Source organism: Buceros rhinoceros, unplaced genomic scaffold (genome assembly GCF_000710305.1).
Source record: "Buceros rhinoceros silvestris isolate BGI_N320 unplaced genomic scaffold, ASM71030v1 scaffold8390, whole genome shotgun sequence".
Lineage (NCBI taxonomy): Eukaryota > Metazoa > Chordata > Aves > Bucerotiformes > Bucerotidae > Buceros > Buceros rhinoceros.
The window spans coordinates 56,124-65,873 of NW_010390152.1; positions in this window are offsets into that span (position 1 = coordinate 56,124).

Genomic DNA, 9,750 nt, shown 5'->3' on the forward strand with positions numbered 1-9,750 from the left:
TGCCCTCCTGTTTTCAAGGTTTGGGGTCATTTAGCACTGATGGAAAGCTGGGTTGTGAGGAGCTGTGAACTCAGAAGAGGCTTTTGTCTTGCTAGACTCGAAGTACGTGAATTCTTTCATTTTTCTGAGCAAGATCAGAAACACCTGAAAATTGTGAAAAAGCAGAGAGGACAATTAGACCAATGGGAGAAGTGGTAAATAGTCTGTTGCAGCTAGTAACTGATGTGTTTTCTCAAATATATTCTAAATAGGAAGGCATGAAAAATGTCATGAAAGAAGGAAGAGCTGAATTTCAAAGGCAAAATACCGGTAGATGTTCTCAGAAAAATTACTCTCTTGGCTACTAGCTAGAAAGGAACACTAAGATCTTGGCCAGTAATAAATCTTCTAGTGCGCAAAAGCTGTAAAAAGAAGTTATTATTACCTTAAAGGGAAAGTTCTTAGTCTTATCATCTAAGTGTATTTGTGTTCGTATATGTATATATAACATATGTATGTGTGTGCGTGTGTATAAAAATATACTACAGTAGTTTTTACTCTTGGTTTAACAAAATTTGAGTTAGCATTAGAGAAAAGTTAAATGAAGTATGGAATTTGGCAGAGATCCCTAGAGAGTTAGGCCAGTAGCAGTACCATACTAACACAAGCTATTTTTCGTTTTTCAGCTGTGCCTGAAGGAATGTAAAAATAATATTGGATTGTTGGTGGTTGTGTTGGCAAGCAAATAATTAGCTTGGCCTAATTGGCCAGTGCGGAATGTAACGTAATAGCTTATTTTTAAATAAGGTGATGTTATCTGAAGCAAAACAAATAATAGAGAAATTTGGAACGATGGAGAGTTCTGATTATTTTTAAAGAGAAGAAAATAACTCTGTTCATTATTTCAAGAACACTTTTGAAATATTTTTACTATCAGTATTTTGACATATGAAACTCCAGTGATATCTAATGGAACTAAACACATGGAAGGAAAAACAGAATGTTTTTGAGTTGGAAGGTGTGCAAAAGGAAGAAGACAAACCTGTAATGCAGACTGGGGACTCTGTTTAGTACTTTGCTGAAAAAAAAAATGCAGAACAAGGAGTTCTGAATTTGCTGGGAATCATCCTTAGATCTAGATCTGTCCATTAGAGTGCTGAACAGCATTAAAGCCAGCAGTGACTAAAACCTCTGCCAGTCAGAGCTTTACCTGAATGTGGGAAAAGCTGCATTTGATTCCCAAGCGAAATCAGCTCACCAATCTCGGTGCTGTGCCCAGTAGCTGTCACAAAAAAAGGCATGGCTGTCCTTGCAAACTTCCACAGTGCTTTTCTAGTGTTAATGTGATTTATTCTTGGAGCAGTTTGACCTGATGGCTAATATATACTCAAGAGAAATTTAGGAATGGATTGGCAGATCAGTACTTTGTTTGACTTTGCTGCCATTTATCACAAGTTTTGCAACTACAAGAAAAATCTGTAGGAGAAATTAATTACATAAAATTTTCAGAAATATTTCCAGGATGAACACACTGGACCCAGAATGTACCGAAACACACCACTAACAGGAAAATTCTCCCCTCCACTGAAGCAAAGTGGCACATCAGAACACACCACTTGGATTCAGAAAGGTGCATTTGAATCTGCACTAAAATCTGTGCTTCACAGCTCAATCCTAGTTTTAGTCATGATGCTGTAAAGTTTTTCTAAACAGTGTGTTTCTAGAAAAGTGCAGGAATGTGTAGTTTTATTGTCTTCCACGTGTTCCTGAGCTGTCTGAGGGAACAGAAAGCATCCACAAACCAAGGCCAGGTGTGGCAGATGGGTAATATTTAGCAGCTGCCTTTGGAATTGTTTCCCAGGAAGGATGTGTCAAATCCTAGTCCATCCTGCTGGGAATCAGTGGAGCCTGCAGATGGACTCTCTTTACAGCCAACCTTGGCAGACTCAATAAATCTCACATTGCTCTCATTTACCACCTGTACCATGGGTTCTTTACTAGGCATTACGGCCAGACTCACTTGAAGGCATTGCCCATTTTTCACCCCTGACCTTTAATGTGAAGAATGGCTGCAGATGGTGGACTTTTGAAGGTGGGGCTTTTTATATCCTGACGTTCATGTTGCTTCTAGTTAATGTTTCAAGTAGGAACTGCTGGAAATTCTTCATACTCTATTGCATTTGTATCAATTTATTTAAAATGCTGAGCATTTAGGATTGGATTCTCATTCCTATTTCTCCATGATATATAAACCACTGTCCCTTAACTTTGTATTGCTTTTTAGTCCAATTCTCTCAAAAAAGGATTCTCTGAAAGAACAAAGGGAAAAAAAAAAACAACCTAAAATTTGTGTTCACAGGACAAACAATGGTACAAATCCAGGAGTGCATTTTCTTTTTCTGGCTAGCACAGGTGCTGGGTGAGCTATGCCATTTCAACAATTATTTTGTAAGGATTATATCATGACAGTCATCAAAAAACCCATGCTGTGCCAGAAGCCTAACAGCTCCTTTTCCTCTGTCAGTGCTAGAGATCTGCAAAGTAAAGCAAATTTTACCACGTCCCACTAATAAAGATTTGGACAGAGAAATAACAAGGGTGAGAAATCACATATTAACACTGGGAGTAAAAACGGCTCACTGTCCAAGCTGGCACCAGAAAAATAAGCTCTTCTGAACTCATCATACCACTTCTTTGAAAATTGTGTGCAGTTTTGGTCTTGGTTTTTTGTAAACGGTATAAAAACATTGGAGAAGATTCAGAAAAGGGCGAAAAGTATGATCAAATATAGGGAGTAGATTCTGTATGAATAGAGTAGGACTTGTCAGGCTAGAACAGAGATAAGATAAATAGGCGTGAAAACACAAGCTGCAGGAGGAGGGTGTCTAGAGATCATGCACTGGCTGCTTTTTTTTGAACACAAGGACCTGACTGGGGGCATCATACAAAGCGAGGGACCGTGGCCAAAGCAGTCAAAAGGACACTGACCAAGAAACTGCCAAACAGTACCGTAAATACCAAAAATGTGCAAGGATTTAAGGGGACAAAATAAAGATCGACTAAGGATCACTAATAACAAAGAAATTACAGTTCTGGTACATCCTGAGTCATTTATAAGTGGTTGAAGAGTGGAACAGCATTCAAGGATATTAGCATACGTATTTAGCCTATTCTTTTTCCTTGTATGTATGTTTGCCTCAGGTTAAATTTGGGAGACTGAATGCTAGGCTAGGTGGAGCTTTGGCCTGACCTGTTAGTGGTATTCTTTTGTTCATTTCTGTGCCTTGAATAGCTGGTCAGTTCATTCTATCTCTGTGCTTGTGTGTGAGCACATGCACTGACAAACTTTTGAAAAATTGAGTCCTGATGAAGTAAGTAATACAAGTCATTGATTTTTAGGAGCAAAGACCTTGAAACATTTTCTTTTAGGGAAGTAAGTCAGAATTACAAGAGCAAAGATCAAATTGTCTTTTTTTTTTTTTCCTCCAAGTTACTTTTGGCTTCATATAAAGTAAAATGAAAAAATGGAATGTCTACAACTAGACTCAGAAAATGTAAAGTATCTGAGCATCAGAGGAAAAGTGTATTCTTCCTGTAATCGTTTGTACCATCTTATGAATTGTTTTCCAGCCAAGCATTTATTCTCTGCTTATCACCATGGTATCTTAAAGACTAGAAATTCTGAATACAACAAAGTATTAGATGAATTCTATGTTAATTAGATATAGTATTCTTAGAACTAAAGATGATTTTAGGAAATTAAGATATTTTCACTTACCTCTATCTCATTCTTTCAAATCTAGCCCCAGATCACTTCGCATTCACATATAGTGGTGTTTTAAAAACAGAATTAGCTCCTAAACAGTATCTGAGATACTTTGCAAACTGTAAATGTACAGGTTGAATCCTTAAGGAAACACAGTTGAAATGCTTATTTAGAAATTCCACTTAAACTTATTACCAGTAGCAATTTAAATTATCTGTTATTGGATGTCACGTTGAAATAAATGACTCGTGTCAACTTGCCAGCATATAGACACCAAGCAGCTTGGAAGCTCTAGGGAACAGCTTTATAACAATTTACAGCACCCTTCTTAGGCAAGGACACTATTTTACAATTGTCACATATAATTTGACATTTCTGTAATATTGCTTTATGCATAGCACTTCTTTTTCTCCTTGCGAAAGGAGTTAATTGAGATTGGTTTATTCACATGTCCATGATAGCACAAAGGCAGGGCTTAACCAGTCACTCCTCCTTTGTGGAGTGTGTGGCAGTCCAGCTGATGAAGGTTATTGCTGAGGTACAGTCCTCTGTCCACTTTACTAAGCCTAAAATCCCACCAAATACGTGGCAGATCTCTCACCAGGTAAGCATCTCCATCACAGAAGCTGGCGCTGTGAGCATCAATTCTGAGGCACTCCCTAAGGGCCATGACAGAACATCATTTGAAAAAAAAAAGCCAAAAGCGGTTTGGAAGGGGCAATGGGAACAAACTGTAACACTGGAAGTTCCACCCAAACATGAGGAAAATCTTCTTCAATTTGAGGGTGACAGAGCCCTGCAATAGGCTGCCCAGAGAGGTGGTGGAGGCTCCTTCTTTGAAGACTTTCAAAACCCGCCTGGACATAATCCTGTGCAACCTGCTCTAGGTGAACCTGCTTTAGCAGGGGCGTGGACTAGATGATCCCCAGAGGTCCCTTCCAACTCGTACTATTCTGTGATTCTGTGCAGCAGCTCAGGAACAGTTAGGGTATTAACTTTTCCTATGGAGTGATGGAGAGAAGACAAAAAAAGGATATTTTTTACCTTTTTTGGATTTAATACTTTATGGTAAATGAAAACAGAAGGAATTTGGTTATCTGGATGTCTGTCTTGTCTGCAAGAAGCTCCGAATGTTTCTTTCTTTTAACTTTTCTGTGGAAAAATTCATTTTATTCACCTCTAAGTACTAACGCCTACCTTTACAAATCTGTTTAAACTTCTTGGATGAAAGTCCTGGTGCACATGCATTTAAAAAAAAAATTCCATTAATTTTGTTAGAGAATTTGTATTTCAGAAACTGCTAACTCAGCCAGGTGTAGGGACAATAGTTTGACTGTCTTGCACTGCGGGCTGGAAAGCCCAGGGAACACTGTCACTCTTGAGAAGCAGATGTGTTTTTCATCATTCATGAACGATCATTCTGGCCGGCACTTGGAGGAACATTTGTGGACCCCAGAGGGAACCATGTCCAGCACTACTGAGCAGAAGAGAGGGCTGTTGCAACAGAAGGCCCTTCACAGCAGTAATAGCAAGCAGGAAGATTTTTTGCAATTCCATACAGAATCTCCCTGGGCTGGAATAAAATTTGAAATAACCTATGTAATGTTCCGCATCTCACACTAACAGCAATATTTTGTATTGTTAGAAATTACTTTTCCAAAATCATTAAACTATTTTAAGTCCTAGGTGAGGCTGCAGATTCATCATGATTACTGTTAGTGTCAGAGAGGCTGAGAATCGCTTTTCCTGCCTTCTGCCCTACGCGTGCCCAATGGGTGGCTGGTGGCCTAAATGCAGCTGTATAATCTTTGCTGAGAATATCACCAGAGCAGCCTCTGGGGCTCTGCCTGCAGCTCCTGGAGAGCAGGAAAGAGCCATGCCCCAGAATGGGAGGCAAGAGGACAGAGCCGTCTTCATCCCACCCAGGCGAGTGAAGCACCGACCCTCCAGAGCAAGGAAGCAGCTGGAGGATGAGAGGACAGACCTTGTCCTGCAAAGGCAGGGCACTGTTTGGTTTATCAGCTCCAATGCGAAAAGATTGAACTCTGCCTGGGTGCCATTCTAAATCCCCTGGGAAAGGTGATTTTTCTCCCAAAATGAAAAAAATGTGCCATGCTGGCTTCTACAAAGATTGGTTAGTTTCCATGGAGTTCGTACTATTTTCATTGGTCATAAATTACTTGTTTTTAAAATAAATATTACCAAGTGAATTTTAATGACTTTTATTTTACAACTCCATTATTTTCTGACATGTTTTACATGTTTGAAAACAAAAATGTTACTAGCTTTCCTTTTCAGCAAATAAGCAGACAGTAGACCTCAATCAATGTAATACTTTTTTAGAATGTAAACGAATCCAAAGGAGGTGGGAGAGGACACACGTTTTTGTAACATGCATTTTAAAATGTTTTTGCATTTGCATTTATTTTTAATGGCGTTTATGCCCTCTAGTGCCAGAAAACGTTATTGCAGCTAGTAGTTTCTTCTAAAACGGACAGTTCGTTTCTTTAACCGTATCTATCAGTATCAACTTAAATTGTTTGATTTTTGTGAAAATGCCTTGGCCAACCGGTGACAATGCACATCCTGGATTCGTTCCTACTATATATGCCCTACAATTTCAAAGTTTTGGTTGTTTCTGTCCAAAACAAACTATTCCAAATACTAATTTTCGATTTGTCAAACACATACAAAAATATTGCTAAATCACAATTTCTGTGTTTACTTATTTTATCCTCCAAAATACACTTTTTTCCTGGAAAAATAATTACTCCTCTGTTCAAACAAAAAGTGGTTAAATAATCTGCATTGTCTCTCTCATTTGTTAAGATTTTTAAAGACCTTGATCACATCAAGGGAAAATGGCCAAAAGGTATGAACCTTTTCGGTTATAACTCAGACCTTTGACTTATGAAATACTCCATCTCAGAGCCATCAAAAAACAGTCTTCATTAGATTCAGGAATAAGATAAATAGCTGATGATGACACAAATACATCCTCCTGAATTGTGGGTATGCAATATTAGATGTATTCCGCTCATCACTTAGAAGAGCAGTATCGCTTTGCCGGGTGGATGTCCGTGGGTAAGCTCGGACGTGGCAATGCTTAGATTACATGTTTCCCAAGCTCCTGCAACAGCTCAGCCTTTTGTGCGTGATTCAAGCTGCAGTTCATGACCTCGAATCTGTCATGCAAAGAGCTAAATCACATCCATGTTACTCAGATCAGTACTCTGAAAGATTATTTGCAAGATGAAGGAATCCACTGGCTTGCTGTCTTGCCTTGCAGTAAAGAGCCAAATGTGCAGAACTGGACTGTCACCTGTTAAACAGAAACAGCTGAAACAAACACATGTGCCTTTGAATCCATCCATCCCTGTATGATGTCACTTAGTGAACAGATAGCCATGGACTGCAAGCAATAGCACCTATCTGACCTGTCTGGACCGTGTTTAGTAAAACCTAGGCATTAGTTTGATCATGTAGTTCCTGACTTGTGATTTGATATAATTTGATTGACATAGGCAATTGACATTTGTCATAGGCTTCTCCCTTCCCCATTTTGCTAATGAAGTAGAATGCACCTGACTGATAACAGGGATCAGTACATCTCTTTTTCTTCACTCATCCAGAGCACACAATATCGGGACGGCACTTTTGACATTACAAAATTAGATTGTAAGTACAAATCGTAAATGCCCAAAGAGTGACTTGAGCTGTGGCCGCAATAATAGACATACGTGAGACTACATACAAAGTTATGAAAAGATGGCAAAAGGTGGGGGGCAGCACATAAAGGAGAATATATTTGCAGTTACAGTCTGAAGACTAGTGAGATAAGCAGGGTAGCACTAGATTAAAACCTTGAAATAGTTCCCTTTTGAAAAGTGACTCTGTGAAAATTGCTTAATAAGATTCCATACTTGTTGGATCCATGACTGAAGAGATCAGATTTTCTGCAGAATTTAGAATTTGTTTTAGAGATCAAGAATAATTTCTCCACTTTGAAATTCAAGCACCACAAAGCTACCCTGCCATCTGAAAATGGAGTTATGTACTTTTTTAATTTAGACTTTCCAAGACATAAAGCATGTACAGGTGGGGTAAAGGAAGACATTTTCCCTTCTTTTTATGTCATCCACTTCCATTGGTGGTGGATATATGCGGTATAACTAAAGGTAACATTTAATCCAGCAGAAGGAACTTCATTAAAAATTCTGGTCATACCTACGCTATACTAAAATCTGTGTCACTGTCCCCAAAGAGAGCAAGGTTAACCAGAGTAATTTTTGAAAATCCATTTTTGTTACAAAAGTGAGCAAATATGTTTCTCACCCTGTGCAAGAAAGCTAATTTCTTGGAAGTTTAACATCTCCAACACAGTGCTTATCAACAGGAGGAACACTAATTATGTAAGAGTTACTAATGATGTGAAAGATATTATTAGCACTGAACACTGGACAAACAACATTATATTTCAAAAATGTCACTGTACTACAACACATTCAAGCTGAAATAGAAAAATAATTAAAAGCAAGTTATTTTAAAGTAAGCAGTATATCCATCAACCTGTCATTTTGCCCAGAAGGTAAGAAAAACATGGCAAAATACTTTCATGTATCAAACAGTCCTAATTTTTTTTTTATTTTGCTCTATAACACTGAAATACTGTAAAAAGACACTTCCTTACATCAGTGAGTAGGTCCACACGTAAATACTGAAATGTCAGGGATGGATCAGATAATAGTTCCTGTCACCACTCCTAAAGCATCAGACTGCACTTGAGTCACATAATTATAGTGTCACATTATCAACAGGATGAACTATATCCCTGAGAAACTTCAAATTAATTAGACATCAGCGCCTTCTGTCCACAGCAGACATCAGGGACAACGTGAGCTTATGAAAGTTCAGAAATTTAGCATTTCTAATGATAGGCATCTAAATATAGGTTTAGGAATCTAATTTAAGAGATCTGTTCCAGTAGTACTGGATGTGTGCAATTTTTGTATTCCGAGATCTGGTTGTGTTACATGTGTAAATATATATTGCCTTATAAACAGCTTTCTGTTGATAGACATTGACTCAATTTAAGAAAATATTTGGATTGTTTCTAAAAGGTTGAAGTAGAACAGTTATGAACACTGTAAATCAGCAATGATTATCAGTGATTCGATCATAGGACTTCTCCCCTAAACTCCCCACCCTGGCCCCACACCCACAGCTCACCTCATTGCTCCACTTGAAAAAAAACTTTGGGTTACTTAGGTGGCGGGGATCCCATTTGTCAAAGAGACCTTGAAAGGTCATTTATCCCTGCCCAAAAGAACAGCTGGGCATGCATCACTCCTGACAGCTGAGAGTCAGCTCCGGCTTTAGGGAGATAAGCACCAAAAAAGCTCTACGTTGTGAGGTGGAAAAGTTGATGTGAAGTAAAACATGACCCTCTTCTAGTATTTTTCCAGTTTTACATATCTTGTAATGAATATCAGCTATATTAATAATTTAGGAGATGGATTCTGTTACATTTTTTCTTTTTATCCAATCCTGCATGTCAAAAAACCAGAAAGTAATAGCATTCAAATTCTGAGCAGGTGTATGTGGGGAGATATTTGTAGAAATATTAATGTATTTTTTCCTGTGAATATTTTGCACTTGGGCATGCTTTGTAAAGCAACTCAAAGTTTATTTTACACAACATAATATTTGTCAATAGTCTACGACTTGGGCATTTATATCATATCTGCCTGGATGACAAATTATTTGAATATTTACGTTAAACACCTTTCTCTTATCTTACAAAATGTGAACCTTTAAATCTTCACCTACAAGGCAATACATAACGTCCTTTTGACACATGCTGAGCTCTCGTTGCTGGAAGGTGTTCTTTCACCCCATAGAGATTCTCCATCATCTGATATCCTCATCCCGTTATCCCCTCCTTCTCGTGATTAGGGCACTATTTGAAGACTTCCCTCATCTTTTTTACTAATTTTCCAATTCCT